General features: G+C 39.9%; 1 protein-coding gene and 1 pseudogene across 1 annotated transcript in view; one reads left to right on the top strand and one right to left on the bottom strand.

Annotated features, from left to right (window-relative positions):
* MYO3B (myosin IIIB) overlaps positions 1-20,468 on the top strand; it is a 384,379-nt gene that overhangs the window by 301,697 nt on the left and 62,214 nt on the right. The window lies entirely within an intron of this gene.
* On the bottom strand, positions 10,292-18,715 carry LOC129498760 (60S ribosomal protein L27a-like; annotated as a pseudogene).

Here is a 20,468-nt window from a genome sequence, read left to right as displayed (position 1 = left end):
GCTTGGGGACCAGGGTTCTTCGCATCTCTTATGGGCTGGCCATTCTTTGTTCTACACTGGATTCTTTTTTTTTTTTAATAAATTAATTTTTATTGGTGTTCAATTTACCAACATACAGAATAACACCCAGTGCTCATCCCGTCAAGTGTCCCCCTCAGTGCCCGTCACCCATTCACCCCCACCCCCCGCCCTCTTCCCCCTCCACCACCCCTAGTTCATTTCCCAGAGTTAGAAGTCTTTATGCTCTGTCTCCCTTTCTGATATTTCCCACACATTTCTTCTCCCTTCCCTTATATTCCCTTTCATTATTATTCATATTCCCCAAATGAATGAGAACATACACTGTTTGTCCTTCTCCGATTGACTTACTTCACTCAGCATAATACCCTCCAGTTCCATCCACGTTGAAGCAAATGGTGGGTATTTGTCGTTTCTAATGGCTGAGTAATATTCCATTGTATACATAAACCACATCTTCTTTATCCATTCATCTTTCGATGGGCACCGAGGCTCCTTCCACAGTTTGGCTATTGTGGACATGGCTGCTAGAAACATCGGGGTGCAGGTGTCCCAGCGTTTCATTGCATCTGAATCTTTGGGGTAAATCCCTAACAGTCTACACTGGATTCTTAATCACTGTTTCTGTTTAACACTGTGGGAAGGCACTGGGAAAAAGTACATCCCATTGTCTCTCCTCTCGGGGAGTTAGCATAGATGCTCCCTTTAACCTACCACTCTGAGCAAATCAACCCAAATAAGCATAGGGGACACCTGTAAATAACTGCTGAGTGATTAAAGGACAGAACACACCCTGTATAAAGGCTTTGTTTACATTATCTGTAACTTGCAAATTATAAACATTGACCTTAGAGGGATTATCTTCAGTACTCCTGACAAATGTCATCCAGGATGATTTCATACATTCTTTTGCAGACCTTTTTACATTGTGAGCTTCTTGGAGAAGCTAATGGAATCCATGCATTCTGACCCTAGAAATATGTTGCATATGATATCAAGGACTCTTTGAACACCTTCATGTTCCCATCAGTGTCTTCATCCCAGGTTAAGAATCTCTATACTAGTGAGAGGAATTGGCTAATTTTGAAGACTATTAATTTCATGATTAGAGAGCTTAATAGAAGGGTTTCTTTTTTCTTACTTCCCAATAACTGAACAAAAAAGTGGCTACTTCTTTTAACATATGGTAGTTCTTCAAATATTAGTAGGTTGCTATAGCTTTTTCTCAGACTTCTCTTTGAGTTCTTTGGCTCTGTAATTCATCAAATGACCCTTAAAAGCTCTGACTGCATCAGGTAAGTTTTGTGCCAGGATCTAAGGCCTGGGGACTAGACTAGAAAATGTACATGCCATCTAAAAAAGTATAGAGCTGTGGCTTCTCAAAAATGCCAAGGGAGGTTACTATAGTCTTTTCCTTCTTCATTAATAAAGAAAAAAAATTGATCCCTTTTAAAAAAAATTTAAAAACTCCAAATTCTTGAAAAGACCAAAACATTGAGCCCTGTATTTATTTCTCCATCATATTAGCCCTTTTTTTATTTTTTTATTTAGTTATGATAGTCACAGAGAGAGAGAGAGAGGCAGAGACACAGGCAGAGGGAGAAGCACGCTCCATGCACCGGGAGCCTGACGTGGGATTCGATCCCGGTCTCCAGGATCGCGCCCTGGGCCAAAGGCAGGCGCCAAACCGCTGCGCCACCCAGGGATCCCAGCCCTTTTTTTTAAATAAAAAAATTGCTCATCTGTTGGTCAATTTTTCATATTTAATAGAGGAGGATTCTTAAGAAAATTCTAGAATGAAAAAAAAATTCTAGAATGAAAGTTGGAACATAAAAATTGAGATAAAATCATTTAACACTTTACTTTGAACTCCCTACAAAGTAGAGTTAATGTTTTCTGAGCTACTTTAAATGCTCAAATAATTTATGTGCAACATATATTAGTATTGTTGTTCTCCTTGAAAGCAGTTTTTTCCTGATTCTTATTGATACCAACCTGAACTTAGATGCTACCCTAGGACTTATTAGGCTACTAATTTTATTTTATTTTATTTTTTTAAAGATTATTTTTATTATTCATGAAAGACAGAGAGAGGCAGAGACACAGGCAGAAGGAGAAGCAGGCTCCATGCAGGGAACCCGATATGGGACTTGATCCCAGGTCTCCAGGATCATGCTCCGGGCTGAAGGCAGGAGCTAAACCACTGAGCCACCTGGGCTGCCCTAAGCTACTAATTTTAATAAGAGCAATAGTGGTCCCCCAAATCTCATACTGTGTTTTGTAGATTTAAAATTGTCTTTAGTTTTTCTTTCATTTAAAGCTATATTGTAACTATGTTCTTCAGAGAAGAACCAGGACATGGCGGGGGGGACACAAAACTCTTTAGACGCCCAAATAACGACAACAAGCCTGACTGAACAACTAGAGATGAGGTATTTGGATTTGGTTTTAGGTAGTAAATTAGCCCTTACAGAAAAATGAGTAGGTTGGACCAAGTCATGCCTGAATTCCCTAAAGTTACATGATTCTATAATGGGAAGATGCCAAGGGTGAATAATGAAGTTCTGTGCATTGACAGATATTTATCATCTTCCCCACCACCAGTAAAATTATTGCAGTCTCTGCTAAATCTAAGAAGTGTTTTTCAAGACTTGTGATCCCCACTTGTCATTTTACACACTTCCTTCAAGTCTGCTCACCCCCTAAAAAGTGTTTTCCTCCCTGTCCTGTTACAGTTGACTCTCTTTACCTTGACGTGGAAGCTGGCAGGTATGGGCCTATGCCCTTTCCTCAAATATATATGTATGTTTGTATATGTATGTATGTGTTGTGTGTGTGTGTGTGTGTGTGTGTGTGTGTGTATAAAACAAAGAATGTATCAGACAGAACAAATTAGGATAAATTGGGTATGGTTAATTAAAGACATTGTATTAAGATATTATGGGCAGGAGTGGAACTGTTACCACATATATGTACCTAAAGGGGCCAAGAAAGGGCACAGCATGTGGGACCCAGAAGGATAGGGCCACGTGACGTTGGGAGATGACTTTCAGCAAAGGACATATTCAGCACAAAACACCACAGAGAGGGACCTGGGAAATAAGAGTATTTTCTTTCTTTCCTCTCTTCCTTCCCTCTGATTTCTTGTTAGGGCTGTTTAGCTGCCAAACCATCAGGAAGCCAGAGTAGTCCATTCAGGTCAGCTTCTGGGGCAGAGAATATGGTAAGTATGGATGGAGAATGGATCTATATGGATGGAGAATGGATCTATAAGGAAGGAATGCTACATCATTTAAAAGGACTCTGTACAGGGGTGCCTGGGTAGTTCAGTGCATTAAGGGTCCAACTCCTGGTATGGGCTCAGATAATGATCTCAGGGTTGTGAGATCAGGCCCTGTGTCTGGCTCCACAAGCTGGATATGGAGGCTGCTTAAGATTCTCTCTCCTCCTCTACATCTGTGCCTCGGTGCCCCTCCCACCAAAAAAAGGACCCAATATAACTTCAATTCCTAATATAAAGTTCACACCATGTCCCATAAAATGAAAAATACTTATCTGGAAGATTTTTTTTAATAGTGCATCAGGAGTTGTTCTCTGCTTTAATAAACACTGAAATATAGTCACTTTGATAGACAAATGTTTGTTTTCTTTATGTCACCAGAAGTCCAGAGAGGCAGGCAGTTTCTGGCATTAGTTCAGAAGATCAAGAATATCAGGCAAGGCCAAGCCTCTGCAACTCTCTTGGCTTTTCTTACAGGATTTCAGGAAAGCTGCTGGAGATCCAGCCATCATGGCTACTTTCTTTGCAAAAGGGTAGAAAGGATTTTCCTGGATACCCCACCCAATGACTTGTGTTTACATCTCATGGGCCTCCTTTATCTACAGGAGAATCTGGAAAACATATTTAAGTTGATCACATTGTGCCCCATATGATATAAGGGTTCTATTGGAAAAGAAACAGGGAAGGAGGGAAGTTGAATAGACAACTAGTAGAACTTAGTCATCCATCTGAGGCACATACGCCTAGGACATTGTTTCATCCTAGTTTCTAAACTTGGGAATTCTTAAGTCCTATGAATTAGACACTCCCTCCTGAGTGATCAGATTTAGCCTCAGTTCCTTCATGAAATGTCAAGGCTTAAAGGCAAGAAAAAGGCCACTTATAAGAGATGGTTTTAGAATTCCAAGGTACATAATCAAGTGTCTCGTGGACAAAGTTTATGCAAACAAAATGAAGCTATTTCTGGTGGAATCTAGAAGTAGGAGAAATGAAAAAGACATTTTATTAGCATGCTGGTGGAAGTATAAAGGAACAATTTTTGTGCAAAAATATTTTGCATTAGGGGGATCCCCGGGTGGCTCAGTGGTTTAGCGCCTGCCTTCGGCCCAGGGCGTGATTCTGGAGACCCAGGATCAAGTCCCATGTCGGGCTCCCTGCATGGAGTCTGCTTCTCCCTCTGCCTGTATCTCTACCTCTCTCTCTCTCTCTGTGTCTCTCATGAATAAATAAATAAGATCTTTTTTTTAATTCTTTTTTTTTAATTTTTATTTATTTATGATAGGCACACAGTGAGAGAGAGAGAGGCAGAGACACAGGCAGAGGGAGAAACAGGCTCCATGCACCGGGAGCCTGACGTGGGATTCGATCCCGGGTCTCCAGGATCACGCCCTGGGCCAAAGGCAGGCGCTAAACTGCTGCACCACCCAGGGATCCCAATAAATAAGATCTTTAAAAAATATATTTTGCAATGTATATTGAGAACCTTTAAAAAATTGTTTAGATCCTTTATCCCAGTAATTCACTTGGAATTTGCCCTTTTAAAAATTCCAGAAAAAGTTAAAAGAACATTTAAGTAAATTTGATACCATTCTATTGTAGAATAATATATGATGATTAAAAACTACATTTACAAAGCATGAGTTGGTTTTATTGTCATAATAGCCTAAGGTTCTGCTGTGGTTTTGCCTGAGTATTCCAATCCTCTAAGTCTCCCTTTCCTTTAATATCCCACTGGAAGGGCTGGAGTCCCCATCCTAGTAGGATTTATGCTTTCTACTCCATTGCTACCTGTCGCCACCTCAAACTTCAGGAAAAAAACTAAACACTTCTTTTTTTTTTAGAAGATTTTATTTTTAAGTAATCTCTACACCCAATGTGGGGCTCGAACTCACAACCCCAAGATCAAGATCACATGCTCCATCAACTGAGCCAGCTAGGCACCGCCAAACACTCCTTAGAAAGAAATTGATAAAGAACTTAAAAGTTCATAAAAGGAGAAAATGTAAATGACTTATGACTATATGCAAAAATTTTCAACTTCAAAATTTAATATGAGAAATGAGAATTTTTTTAAAAGATTTTATTTATGAGAAACACAGAGAGAGGCAGAGACACAGGCAGAGGGAGGAGAAACAGGCTCCATGCAGGGAGCCCAATGTGGGACTTGATCCCAGGACTCTGGAATCACGCTCTGAGCCAAAGGCAGATGCTTAACCACTGAGCCACCCAGGCATCCTGAAAATTTATTTTTTGCCTGTCAGTTTACAATGGGAAAAAAAAAGGTGATGCATGGGCTGTCCAGAATACAAGGAAACAAGCATTCATAGCATTGTTTGTGTCAGGGCAACAACTTCTTTGGAGGCCATCTGCTAATATATCGTTTGGCCTAGCAATACCTGCTTTATAATCTTATCCTTTATACATGATTGAATAAGAATATTGGAAGCTGTGCATACTGTTCTATGACTGGCTGTATTTATGTAAAAATGCAACTCAGTGATGTTAATTCTTGGTCACTGTCACTCAGAGGATGATGGTATGAACAGAGAAACAGAAATATGCTTGACATGGGACATGGTATCTAGCACATAATAGGTACTTAATAAATATTTATCAAGTGATAAGCTAATTCAGATACAGGAAATTAGTTTTGTTTCAAAAAGCATCTTGGATCTTGCAGTTTAGTTGCATGTTGTAAATATTTCTCGTCAACAGTTGTAGCCGTGGGACTAGAGCTTAGGAGATGGGGCCCAGCCATCTGTCCAGAACAGTGGGATACTTTAAAGAAATGGGATTTCTTTTTTTATCTTTTTTTAAATACAGTCAAATTCATTTTGAAAATGAATGCAGGGCAGCCCCGGTGGCACAGTAGTTTAGTACCTACCACCTTTCGGCCCAGGGCCTGATCCTGGAGACCCGAGATCAAGTTCTGCGTCAGGCTCCCTGAATGGAGCCTGCTACTCCCTCTGCCTGAGTCTCTCTCTCTTTCTCTCTGTCTCTCTCTGAGTCTCTCTCTCTCTCTCTCTCTGTCTCATGAATAAATAAAATCTAAAAAAAAAAAAAAATGAATGCAGTCTCCAAATAAGACTGGAGAAAGAGATTAGTAGTGGGCCTTGGAAAAGTCTGTAGAGGACAACCTGATTCAGTCTAGAATCAGGTTGCTCTGTAATTTGTTTAGCTACATCCAATGCCTTGGATGAGAGGAAACTAAACTGGGTCATCTAATTGGGAAGCATAATCATTTTAGATAAATTAGCATGGTCTGGAGAGATGGTCTCAGGCCCTACTAAAAGGAGGGTGTAGCTGGCTTTAAAGTCTTTTCTCCTCCTCTGCTCAAATATTTTTCCCACAACACCTGAAAAATCCCCAAACCTCTGTTGCAAAAGAATTTGGCTACAGTAATCAGTGAAGACAACTTGAGATATTAGTCTTTACATCAGCACATTAAAATATCCTTGGATTTTAATGATGAAAATATGTTGAATTAGAAACTTCTGTAAGTTTCATTGTTTATTTTCTTAATAATTCCCAACAGAGTGTGTTCAAATCACTTAATATAAGAAAGCTCTAAAATAGGTTAAGAGACTTATGCTTAACTATTTCTCTTAGAGAAGGACAAAGTAGTGTTTTTCAGTAAGACTCTGGACAGAAAATACCATTAAGGCACATAATATGGTGACTAAGAAAAAATGAGTTTTATTTGTTTATTTTTCAATTTTTTTTTCTTTTTTTAGAGAGCATACATGTGTGAGTTGGTGGGGGAGAGGACAGGGCAGAGTAGAGGGAGAGAATCTTAAACAGACTCCACACCCAGCCCCGGGCCCAATGTAGGGCTTGATTCCATGAGCCTGAGGTCATGACCTGAGCTGAAATCAAGAATCAGACACTTAACTGGCAGAGTCATCCAGGCACCCCCACCCAAAAAAAAATGAGTTTTTAAAGTATGCTTATGGCATTATTTTGTTGACTGTAACACCTGAGAATTTTTACCATGTGAATTGTATAAGCAATAATGTTAAAATAAAGCTTACATTTTAGTCTCATTTTAAATATACATCACAGCTAGAATTTTATCACTTGAATTTTTCTAAGCTCTGCTCATCCCAGCAACTAAATATTATTATCCATCTTATAGAGGGAGTTATGAGTAGCCAGTAAGAAAAATTCTATTTCTTTGACAACATTTTTCACTAATTTATTACCGTTATCTGCACAAATCTTACTAAAAATATTGAAATCAATGGCATTATTAAATCAGGGTAGTGAAAGAAAGCTCAGTTTTTTAAAAATTATGCACCAAGTGTGAATGGGTTTGGCATTTTGAAAAGGGTCTCACTCTCAGTAAGTAAATCTTCTTCGTATAATTCTGAGGTTCAGATGTTTCTGATTAGTGTCCTGCTGTCTTATTGGTACCTCCTGGAAGGCAATACGATTAGTAGCGTGCATGAGTTCCTCATATCTCGGCATGATTGAGTCCAGGTTTGAGAGTGAGGCAGTAACCCTGAGGAAGAACTGTAGCATTCTGTATGTGAATCACAGACTCACGTCCTTAGCACTTTAACGTGGGTGTTTGTCAACCATCTAACCTTTGATATTGACAGTTTTAAATGAGACACTTAGCCCTTGGCATGTGGGAAACAGGTCATACAATTTTTGTAAGCAACCTTCAGTTAAAACAACAATTTGAACAGTATTTATTGCATTTATTGTCATGAAGAGGATGTCTTACCTTTCCAGTGTGTTTCCTTTTTTTTTTTTTTTAAGATTTTATTTATTTATTCATGAGAGATGCAGAGAGAGAGGCAGAGACACAGGCAGAGGGAGAAGCAGGCTCCATGCAGGGAGCCCAATGTGGGACTCGATCCGAGGACTCCGGAATCATGCCCTGAGCCAAAGGCAGGTGCTCAACCACTAAGCAACCCAGCACCCCTAAAGTCTGTTTCCTAAGAGTAAAATTAGATGATGTGACAGAGGGAGGAAAGGGAGTGATTTCAGTTATAAGCTTAATGTTTAATTATAAATCTGATTATCATACTATAATAATACTATATTTGATATAATAAGTGTAGGGCGACCCAGTCAGGTGGAGGCTGGGAGCACAGTGATGAAGGAATTCACCTGAGGCAGAACAGAGGCAATAGAAATTTATTGAATACACTGCAAGGGAGCAGTGGGCAGGATAGCAGAGGAGAGACTGTGCTAGGAGCAGTGGTAGGGGGGCTGTAGTTATGGGGGAAGTAAGGAGTTATGTGAACGTATGGAATTCTCCTTTTTTGGTGCCTCTGTCTGGTTGTAAAGGAGCCCATTGGTAAGCTAGGGTTATGGATATCTTGAGGTGGATCACTAAACAGCCTGTTTGCATTCTGGCTGGTGGTCACTGTGGGCCCTCTTATCTTACTCAGGTTTCCATTGCTCAAGCCTGATACCTAAGAGCAGCTTCTACAATAATTATAATTATACATTCTACTGAAACTGTCATTCTGATCCCAAAATCATAACTAGAAGAGTGTTCACCAAATCAATAAGAATTTCAATAAGATCTTTGTGAATTTAAGTTTCTCGATTGGAAATGTAACTTTTTCCCTCTACCAGTGGATTTTAGGTGATTCTAATGAAAAACGTGGGAAATTCAAAGAAAAGGACTTATAGAAATATTTGAAGCTCTCTTTAGACCTGAAAGTATGACATTCCTTTGTGTACGTAAAACGTCAAATAATGAAATGTTTAAGACCGTCAACAGGGTACAGCTCCAGTTGGAGGGGCAAAGAACAAGTCACTGAGCTTCGCTTCTGATCAACATAGGCTGTTTTGTTTGGGGCCTTGGGCTGAGGTTGCAAGGGAATGGTCTGCTAAATAGCTCCACTATTAATGCTGAAAGGCCTCCAGGCAGAAAGTTCAATGGAAGAAAATAACACACAGCCAGAGTCACAAACAGAATGTCACTGTAGAAAAGCCACCTTTTTTATTGTTTCTTACAGGGAACAGAAACAACTACAAGTATTTGGAAATAGGGTCTTAAGTAGTCTTAACACAGCCAAGTCGTAAAAAACTTGATGAGATTTAAGAGTGGGATGAAGAGTCACGTACATTTTTATGTGCTTTCAAATTAAAATTTCATATTCCACTTAGCAACTTTTTAAAGAAGTAATAGTATTAACATTTCCTGGAAACAAATACATTTTACAGTAGATCTCCAAGTGCTGCATTCTGGTGCTCTGCTGGGCAGTGGATAAATTATGGTTATACCAAGATACTGAAGCAGTCAGGCAGAACCTGGCAGTCTGCATGCTCTGTCTGCCTGGTTGTGCCATACAAATAGTATAACTTTCTGTGTGTGTCATGACATGGCAAAGACTACACGCTAGAAACCTGCTTTGCAAATATGCCTTGTAAAATCCCTGAATTCTAAAAGAAAGAGCATGTTAAATTATCTTATGAGTAAATACACAGAGGCAGAGAGAGTATAGTGTAGCTTCCCCAAATAGAATGCACCACATGCATGGTGATAACAGGGAAGTGTGAAGGAAGGCCAGTGGAGGAAAGCCAACGACTTCCCATTGGGCTTTTTTTGCTTCCTTTGCTTGACCACACTGACTTTCTAACAATAAATACTCAAATGTTCTAGCAAATGTTGGGGAGTGAAGGCATATGGAGTGTTTGATTTTGTTTGTGTTTAAAATATGGTTTCCACACACATGGCATTGGTTTAGCTGTTGTGTGACTTTATTTGGATCTTCTTTTGCTCAAAAAAGAGATGAGAACCATAGCTCTTTGAAATGTCCAGCTCCCAGGTTTGTCTTCTGTAGTTTGCTTTACCACATTTGCAGAGGCATAACTTTTGTCCCTAAAATATCTTCATTTGTGAGATTACAGTGACTTTCAACAGTGATTTCAGCTGGGTCTTGGAACATTAGGATTAAGGCATAAAAGGAGGCCGCAAAATTTCATGGATCATGGATTTAAATATTTAGATTTTTAGATTCCAGAGTGCGGTTACTGTAGCAGGAATCTGGCCTTGATACTAGAGCTGATGAAGGCAACTATTTCTTTGAAAGGTTGGATGTCCAGAGACAAGGTCTACAAAAATGAATTCAGTGACATATGTGTCCTATTAAATGAGTTGGTGTTTAATATCCAAAGATATTTTTAGATATCCAGTCTTCCATTTTTCTCTTTCAACCTTGGGGAGGACAAATGGGAGGAGAGAAAAAAACAAAAAAGAAAATCTTAAAATACTAGAAATTCATAAAATTGCGACTGTCACTTTTTTTTGTGTTAATCATTATACCTACACTTTTACATGACTTGGGGCCTGAATATTATTGCAGAGAACACTAGAGTGCTAGCTTTATTTCCTCTTGTCTGTATTTAGCTTTCCTTTTGTCTCTATTCAACTTTTCCTAATAGCTCTTCACCCATCTTTCCAAAAGTAAGCTAAAGTCAGTGTCTCACTTCATCATTTCCTCAGGGAAAAATATGCAGCTTCCAGCAACATTCAAGTAATGTGCTGGTAATTTCTCTTCACACCAATGTGGTATCTTAGGTTAAAACAATTCTATAATAAGACACCCCCTTAAATCAACACACTTACATCAACAGCCTCTGAAGGATTTTGCAGTAGAATCCATGAAGCTGCACTTGAATTGTGTGTTAACCCATAAGCAGAAGAGCCATTTCCTTCCTGGGACCTAATGAAAGAAAAAGAGATACTCTGTAAAGCCAATATGGATTATCTTCTCAAGATTTAAGTTTTGAATTGTGGTCCATAGAAAACAGAGTCATGGAAATGTTTTGCTTATATTTCCTAAATCCTAGAATTCAGGTGACTTTGCCAGGTTTTTTGTTTTTTGTTTTTTTCCTGCAGGAGCTGGTTCTTTTAACAATGTCCTCATTATAAGGTGGTATGGGTTATTTGAACACGAGAGTATTTAGTAAGTGCTTCATCCACCTAAACCTAATTTAACTAACTTGGAAGAGGATTAAGGAGACTCAAACACTGGTATGATTGTGGGGGGAAGATCCAAAATTAATCTCCTGAGCTGCCACAACCACTGTTTCAAATGTTTGGAAATGAGATTTAGATCTCATACACAATCTTGGCTGAAGACAAAGCGTTTTCCCATTTGGAGAGAGAACCATCTTCTCCCAGCTGCTGCAACTAGTTTGTGTTTCAAGGAGCTGTGGTGTTTAAAGGAAAGCATATATTGGTTTGAAGGGTTGAACTTGAGTTGGTTTGTCTTTTTATTTAGCTTCTACTCTCATGCTAGAAAACCTTACTTTCCTGGAGATAAAATTAATATTTTTTATATTAGATCTTTGTGAGCAAAATAACAGAATGCCCCCATTTCACAGATGAGGAAACTCCTGCTTCTAAAGCTTAGGTGCCTTGTCCACACTCATGCAGCTAGGAAGTGTCAAAGCCAAGATTCCACACAGACTTTTCTCACTGCCAAGCCTGGACTCTGGACCACAATGCTCGGTTGTCTTCCATGGCAACTATATTTTATTCTACTCAATGTCATAAGATATATCTTCATCCATTTGGGCTGCTATGACAAAAATACCAGAGACTGGACGGCTTAAACAACTAACATTTATCTCTCAAAATTCTGGAGGCTGAGAAGTCCATGATTAATGTGCCAACACAGTGTTGGGTGAGAGCCTCTTTCCTGGTGCACAGATGAGGGTCCTTCTGCTGTGTTCTCACATGGCAGAAATGATTAGACAGCTCTCCTGCATCTCTTTGCTAAGGGCACTAATCCCATCCCTAATCACCTCCCAAAGGACCATCTCCAAATATACACTGGGGAATAGGATTTGAACATACAAAGTTTGTGGGGGGGACACAAACTTTTAGTCTGTAGCAGATGCCTACCCCTGCTTGCGGTGGCTTTCCTTAATCATTATATGGCTGGCTATGCTGATTTTCTTCAGCAAGTGACCATTCTGATTATTTGTCCTTAAAGAGACAACCACTTGTGTATTATTCTGGCTTAGTTTTTGGATACTTCATTTGCAGTTCTTCTTAATGGTTTTGCAGATCTCCAGGCAGTTCTTAATTGTTACTTAGATATCAGTATACATATTTATTCAAATTAGTTGCTACAAATTAGCAGCACCCCAGAAATCTATCTGTAAATGAAAGGCAGGAATTTGAAGTTGAAGTCCCATAGCCTTAACCTTAAGCCTGTTGCTATCCTTGTTCCCTAATATAGTGCTAGCAACATAGTTGGGAGTTGTTATAGTCATAGTTACAATTATAGTCATAACCATAGTTCCTGACATAGATGTCTACCCCATCATCCTGAAAGACTCACCAATAACAGCTCCCTTACTGATTTAGAATTATCTCCTAAAAGCCTGCTGCTAACATAACCTTACATTTCTCAAGAAAAGGTAATACTTAGATCTTATTTATCAGACTAGCTAGCTGGCTTTCACCTAGCGATGTGTGATTTCTGAAGGAATTGGAGATGTTGACGGACATTTTTTGAGCAAGAACAACTTAAAGACTTGTTCATTTCTTGAGTATACATTCAGTCATCATCTACTGTGATCCAGGCCACAGAAGTAGAAAGATGACTATGATTCTGTACTGGCTCTCAGGTGGGATCATTGTTATTATATTGTTATACACAGAATGAAATGGGAGCCCAGTACTAGGGCATTTAACTTGGACTTGGGAGTTAGGGAAGAGGCCAAAAGATGAGTCTGAGCTGGTTCTTACTACTTGTCAGGGCTAGCAGATGGAGTTGTCGTGTTGGAGTGGAGACAGTCCTGAGGAGCAGTTGGAGATGAACTGGAGAGGTAAGTGAGGTGTCAGATCAGGAAAGGCTGTGTGTGCTGAACTGGAGAGTGCCATCTTTGTTCTGGAAATTATGGGGAACCATTGAAGATATTGAGTAGAGGATGACATGCTCATTTAGAAAATTGCCTTTGGGTACCATGTAGAAAATAGAATGGGGCAGACCTGGAGATGAGACTAGAGAGAGGCAGTCGCTGTGATGTAGGCAAGGGTTGATAAGGCCTGAATGAAAGCAATGAGATAGATGGAATGATTCCCACAGTGGGGTTAGATGTGGAGTGTACAAGGCCTGGTGACTGATGTATAGTGGAACTAGCAGAGGGAGGAATCTGGAATGGAAAGCTTTGTTTCTGGATTGTGCTGTTCCTGAACACATTATAGAAAAATGGTGACTTCTCAGCGATTTTTTAAGGTACTGAGTTTCAAAGGCAGCTGAAGATTATGATGAAATGATGCTGGAGAGGTAAGTTTGAAAACAAGGGCCAGTCTTTTGATAATGAAATGAAACACTGCTGGTCAGGTGGTAGAGAGGTGGAAAAGGTTGTCAAAGGTTGGCATTTCCTCTGCCCACCAACAGCACAGGCCCCACCCTCATGGCCAAGGTTGGCACTTGCTTACAGTGATGCATCCCTAGTGCAACATGGCAGATATTCCACTGGGTGATGCACTTGCCTTTTTTTTTTTTTTTTTTTTTTTTGAGACTGATTGATTTTAGAGAGTCTGAGTACAAATGGGGGGAGGGGCAGAGTGAGAGGGAGAAGGAGAGAAGCAGACTCCCCAGTGGGTGAGGTGCCCAGTATGGGACTCTGTCCTAAGAGCCTGAGGTCATAACCTGAGCTGAAATCAAGAGTCAGCGCTTAACCAACTGAGCCACCCAGGCACCCCTGTGTGATGCACTTCTTGAAATAATTTCAACAAATATAAGTATCTATAAACATAAGGCTTAATTGGAGAAACAATGTAATATGTGTTGTAAATCTATGCCTGGTTCTCATTTTTCTAGGTCAATCTATTATGAGAAATAATTCATGTCACAGTTAGTTTTCCTCTAGATATTCCTGGCCCTTTTATCCCTTAGTAATTTGCCATATAATTTCCAATCTTTCATATTTGATATCCCAGCCATGCCTCACACAGTTGGTCTCTCTCTGTTTTATTAGGCAGGGATAGGGCTCAGGTGAAAGCTTTATGTTTTCTAGACTAGATTGTAAACTGTCTAACGCAGAACCACTCTCTGTAGAAGATACCTCTTATTCTAGGAAATACTATATGTACGTAGACATATTTGTTGTACCAACAAAGCTTGCCTAAATTGAGAAACTGCATTATCTAATAACTAGTAGAATGTAGGATGCTTTTCAAAATACAGAAAGTATAGAGTAGCAACTGAAATTATTAATTCAAAATGAACACATGACTGCATTCTTCCAGAGAGAACTACATCTGGGCTTAAGAACATAAACCTTGCCACAATCCAAGAAGGCTATCAATTCTGAGTCTGGGAACCTGTTTATTTTTTGAAGTAAAATGAACAGCTGACAAAAGGCAATTAACCTTGTAAATAAGGAATAATTTCTTGCATTTTGTGGCATGCAGGTTATAGACCTTTGACTGACATAAAATTCTCCCAAAAATGTTTTGTATCATTAATTGAATGAGCTCTAAGGGAAGGGAATGACTGTCCTAGCATAAGCTAGGAAAGTATTTCAAGTTAAGAGGTGAAAAGATAATGCCAGTGTATTTTTCACAGTATATTTTTTTAAGAAAAGAGAAAACAAGTCTAAATGACTCAGTGTGCTCATCAGTGGATATATAAATGGTCCTACTTAAGAATAACTTCTACCAGTCAGTGGTAGTTGTCCTTTCCCCTCTCTAGTTTTTCTTAATTAGTAACTATAGTCCCAGTTAAGTTTAAAGTTCCGTTAAAATATGTTCAATAACTGCCTTGTAATTGTTTCTTGTTAGTGCTTAGAGCTGGAATATGTCTTAGAATTCATTAGACAATCATCCCATTTTATGGTGGAAGAGACTAAGGACCAAGAAGGTGGAATGACTTACTACTGCTCAAAACAAACAAAAGGACTTTCAGAACACTGAAGCACTTCGTATAGCACGTATATATTTGTTAATCAGAATATCTTCCTTGTGTTCTATTTGCTGAAGTGAAGTAAATTACAAAGCCCGAACTAGTTTTATTCAGAAATGTGACCATCTCGATGATACACACACATGGTGGGCACTCATTACTTTGTCAGGTTTAAGCAATATTTAATTCTAATAGACTTCACTTTCAGTTGGCCATTATTTAATTTATTGAGATGACCAGTGTAATATATGGTTTTCAGGATTTCAACACAATTTGGGGATTTTTTGCAATGCAGATATTTTCCTTTTGCCCAGGGCAATAATAGACAGGGATGCAAACACTGCTTTAAAGAGGGTGTCTGCTGATTTACATATTTTAAAAGTATTAAGATCAAAGGTAATGAGAATTTAATCCATATGGCATGCAGAAGATAAATAAGAATATTAATACTTATCAAATACTAATTAAAAGAAACACATGGATCTAATTTTAAGAATGTAACACAGGGATGAAATACTCTTTGTAAAGTTAAGACCTGATTCTTTTGTAAAGAGGACAGTTGTGGTGAGTTGGGTTTTCCCCCTCAGGGTAAATGACTGGCTGGTTCATATATAGAGCTTTAATAGAATCATGATAATAATTATGAGATAGTGATTGTGCTGTAACAGTTTACAAAGTGCTTTCACATCTTTTTTTCCTCAAAGCAAAACTTTTAGTTCCTAGAACTCTTACCCCCATTTCAGTTTAGTGGAAATAGGCTCATAGAGGCAAATAACCCTGGACCTAACATCAGTCTCTATCTTCATCTTCTCCCTCCATCTTCCCCATGCCCTCTTTGCTCTTCCCCATGCCCTCTTTGCTCTAATTACGATTACTCAGAAGGATACAGAGAAATAAGCACTTTTATTTATGGAGAGTAATGGGTGTGTACATTGGTACATTTTTAGAGTATCTGTACAACTGTATACTTTATGTTAGTCATCTCACTTCTAGGAAGCTAATTTTAGGAAATAACACAAATATTAATGCCAAAGGATGTTTTTGGCAATTTTGAGAAATTTTAATAAACCAAATGTCCAACAAAAGAAGAGTGTTTCGATTTTAGTACATCTTACATGATGTAATATCAGGGAGCTGGTAAAACCTTGTTTACAGGGATCCCTGGGTGGCTCAGCGGTTTAGCACTGCCTTCCGTCCAGGGCCTGATCCTGGAGACCCAGGATCGAGTCCCGCATTGGGCTCCCTTTCTCCCTCTGCCTGTGTCTCTGCCTCTCTCTGTATCTCTCATGAATAAATAAATAAAATCTTTAAAAAAAAAATTCCTTCTCTCTTTATGCCTGCTCCTCTACCCCCTCTAAAAAAAAAAAAAAAAAGAAGAAGAAGAAGAAAATGTAGAACACATAAGGTAAGAATATTAAAGTAGAAAATAAGTACCTCTTATAATTTTGTTATTCAGAGGTAATTGACTATTTTAAGGTATTTCTTTCCATAACGTAAATTATAATACCCTTGGGCCAAACTTGCTGTTTTTGTATATGGCTCATGAGCTAAGAATGGTTTTCATATTTCTAAAAGGTTGACTAAGATCAAAAGAGTAATAGTTTGTGGCACATGAAAATTACATGAAATTAAAATCTCATTGTCCCTAAATAAGGTTTTATTGGAACATGGCCATGATTATTTGACTATGTACTAGGTGGCTTTACAACAGCAGAGCTAAGCAAGAGACCCTATAACCCACAAAGCCTAAAATATTTACTATCTGGTTCTTTACAGAAAATATTTGCTGATCTGTGATATAGATAAAACAAATATAAATATGTAGGTATATATAAATGAAAAATTATGTATCTTATATTCTACTTTTTTAACATTTAAATATAAACACTTGCTGGTAACTGTTGTGCCCAACCAAGATTGCGAATCCGAGAAACCACCAAGGAGCTGACACTGATGCAAGCACACGAGGTTTTGTTAACAAGCTCAAGCTTGGGCCCAAATATACCCGACACTGTGGAGCAGGGACTTGGACCCCGAAGTTAAGAGGCATAGCAGTTTTATAGGGGCCAGTGGCCAGTGAGATTGTAACACACGCAGAAAGTTGCATAGTCATGTCAGACCACACGCAGGTGGCCAGTTGAATTACAATTTACCCTAATAGTGACTGTTTGAACTAGCCTATCACTCTGGTCAAAATTGGCATGCAGGTTTGGTGGGCAAAAGGGGAGGTTTACATTCTCTGGCGGCTAGGGGTTCCCCATTCCTATATGAGCCGGTTTCCAGTAAGGGTGTGCTCAGCGGCTTGACTAGGGTGGGGGAGTGCCTTAAGCAATAAGCAGGTCATGTGGGGGTTATACATGAGATGGCAGGTGTAGCACAAAATGGAGTTAGTCCTGCTCTGCTTGTCCAGGGGTAGGGGATTTTTGTTAAATTCCTTGGGTCCCACAGTAACTGTAAATATTCTTTGTAAACATGTTTTTTTTTTTTAATTTTGTTTATTCATGAGAGACACACACAGAGAGAGAGAGGGAGAGGCAGAGACACAGGCAGAGGGAGAAGCAGGCCCCAGGACTCCAGGATCACAGGCTGGCTGCGCCGCTGCCCCCCCCCCCCACGCCAGGAATCTTAAGCAGGCTCCACCTCCAGTAGACAGCCCAACACCAGGCTCAATCTCACAACACTGAGATCACTACCTGAGCCAAAATCAAGAATCTGAAGCCACATGGAGGGAGGTCCTTTAAATGCTAACAACTGTTTACAAAAAATAACGTGTATTCTTTTCTTTCTATTATATACATACTATTGAAAATGCAAAGGGGGGGATCCCTGGGTGGCGCAGCAGTTTAGGGCCTGCCTTTGGCCCAGGGCGCGATCCTGGAGACCCGGGATCGAATCCCATGTCGGGCTCCCGGTGCATGGAGCCTGCTTCTCCCTCTGCCTATGTCTCTGCCTCTCTCTCTCTCTCTCTCTCTCTCTCTCTCTCTCTCTCTCTCTGTGTGTGTGTGACTATCATAAATAAAATAAAAATTAAAAAAAAAAAAAGAAAATGCAAAGGGGCCCCGGGGTGGCCCAGTCACTTGACCTACCTACCAGGACACAGCCCCTCCCACCATATGCACACTTAATCTTCTCAACTCTTCTACTAAAGAATTTGGCCTTCACCATGTCAGGCTGTTTGGGGGAGCTTTCCCTTCCCCCAAACTTTGTAGTAGCCCAGTGACACCACATCAAAGATAAGAACAGCTCCAGTCTTGTTTTTGGTGGCATTGGCCAGCATCTGCTCATTGACCAAGGTCCATACTTTTTCATTGTTGACAGTTGAGCAGAAGTTCTGGTTCCTGTTTAAGTGGTAATGACTCATACCAGCTTTTCCAGAGTAACCTGGGTGATACTTGTCAAAGTTGATCCTGTGGTGATGCATGCCACCAGCATTACCCTGGCCTCCTGGGTGCTTCTGGTGCCTGACAATGCAGCCGTGGCTCACATGGCTTTGAAGTTTCCTGGTCTTCCTTAGTCTGGATGGCATCTTGGCAGCCCAGACAAAAGAGCCACGTTATTTTTTAAAAGAATTTGTCCAAGTTTAACAAATGGTGAGTGGCAGGGGCAAGGTTTGAACAGAAAACCCCTTTCTACCATGCCCATTGACTCCTAGAATCTCCTGGCTAGAAGGGTCTTTAGAGATCTATCAATAGTCCAGTCCTTTAATTTACAAAAGGAAGTGAAGACTCCAAAATGTTAACACCTTGCTCAAGATACAAGGCAATTGGTGCAAGAGTCCCAGCAGGCCCCAGGCTTCCAGACTCCCTGACTCCCTGTACAGTGCTCTTTTGACTTCCTCCCAAGGCACCATTAGATGTAGTAGGCATCCTTTGTGGTTTCTTTTTTAAAAAATACCCACAGCCAGTTCTGTAGTCTGATATGTGAAAATACTAGAAGCCTGGTATCCTAATAATCCTTTATAAAAAGGACCCCATATGTGGAACAAGGTAGCTAGTAGAAGAAACATTCATATAGTCAGCTCTGTCAAGAATAGAATCAATCTGGAGTGTCTGGGTGCTTCAGTTGGTTAAGCGGCTACCTTCAGCTCAGGTCTTGATCACAGGGTCCTGGGATCAAGCCCCTCATTGGGCTCCCTGCTCAGTGGAAAACCTGCTCCTTCCCCCTCTCCCTCTGCCCCTCCCCCACTCATTCTCTCCCTCTCTCTCTCCCCCTCCCTCTCTCTCTCAAATAAATAAATAAAATCTTTTTTAAAAAAAATAGAGTCAATCTATGAAGGCTTGACTAGGTGGTTAACTGTCAGCCCTCTATGAGAATATATCCCTGGCCAGCCCCGCTCCAGGGGAGCTTCTCTGCTGCCTCAGGTACCTTCCAGGTCTTCAGAGCTTCTTCTCATAGTTGGCCTACTCTCTGACTAAAGCCTCATCTAGAAAAAGGGCAGGAAACTAGAGCCAAAGGCCCTGGGCGCTGATCCTCATTCTACCTCTTTGATCTCCAATCCCAAGAATGTTTTAAGGAAAACTGCTCAGCTGAAACTCTCTTGTCCTTCATTTTTATTCACCAGCCAACATTTCCTGATCACCTAGAATCATATCAAGGTCACTTTGCTAGGCTGGGCTGAGGACAGAAGGAAAATTCAGTCACAGCTCTGACTCTTGGTATCAGCAAAGTGTCGGTAACTCCCCTGTCCACTTCTCAGAGAGCTAGGTCTCCAAATTAAATTATCTATATGAAATATTTTTAAAACTCAAACACTATGCAAATGTGAGAGGCCTTTTTTATTAACGTGCCTTTGTTTCTCGCTAAAGAGTCAAAGGCGAGAGGCTAAGGTTTTCATGATGTTTAGCCAGTGAAGGAGGGCAGAGGGAGGCCGTGAGAGAGTTTCAAGATCTCAGGTTTCTAGGGATAAGAACAGACTGGCCTCAGGTCTTTTCCTCCTACTGACCTATCAATATGCTAACATAAAGAGTTGAAGGCAAAGCTGATAGAAGTTAAGTCACTTCTAGGTTGTGATTAATTTAGACTTTTATGTGTCCTAATGGCTCTGAATTCATATCCCCAGGATATTAGAAATACCAACCAAAAAATTTAAAAAACAAACAGATTCCTATGTCCTTATGACCAAAAGAACAAATTTAGAAAATCTTTTCCTATTCAGATAAAGGTTTATGGTATTTTTAGGGTGTAGAGGAGACAGGTTATACAGGACAATTCTAACTGAGATCAAACAAAGGTCAAGGACTTCACCACTTTTAATATTTTACCATATTCACCTTATATGG

The sequence above is a fragment of the Nyctereutes procyonoides genome, unplaced genomic scaffold, assembly GCF_905146905.1.
Source record: "Nyctereutes procyonoides isolate TBG_1078 unplaced genomic scaffold, NYPRO_anot_genome, whole genome shotgun sequence".
Taxonomy (NCBI): Eukaryota; Metazoa; Chordata; class Mammalia; order Carnivora; family Canidae; genus Nyctereutes; species Nyctereutes procyonoides.
The sequence above is the reverse complement of the archived record's forward strand: the minus strand, read 5'-3'. Positions and strand labels throughout refer to the sequence as shown.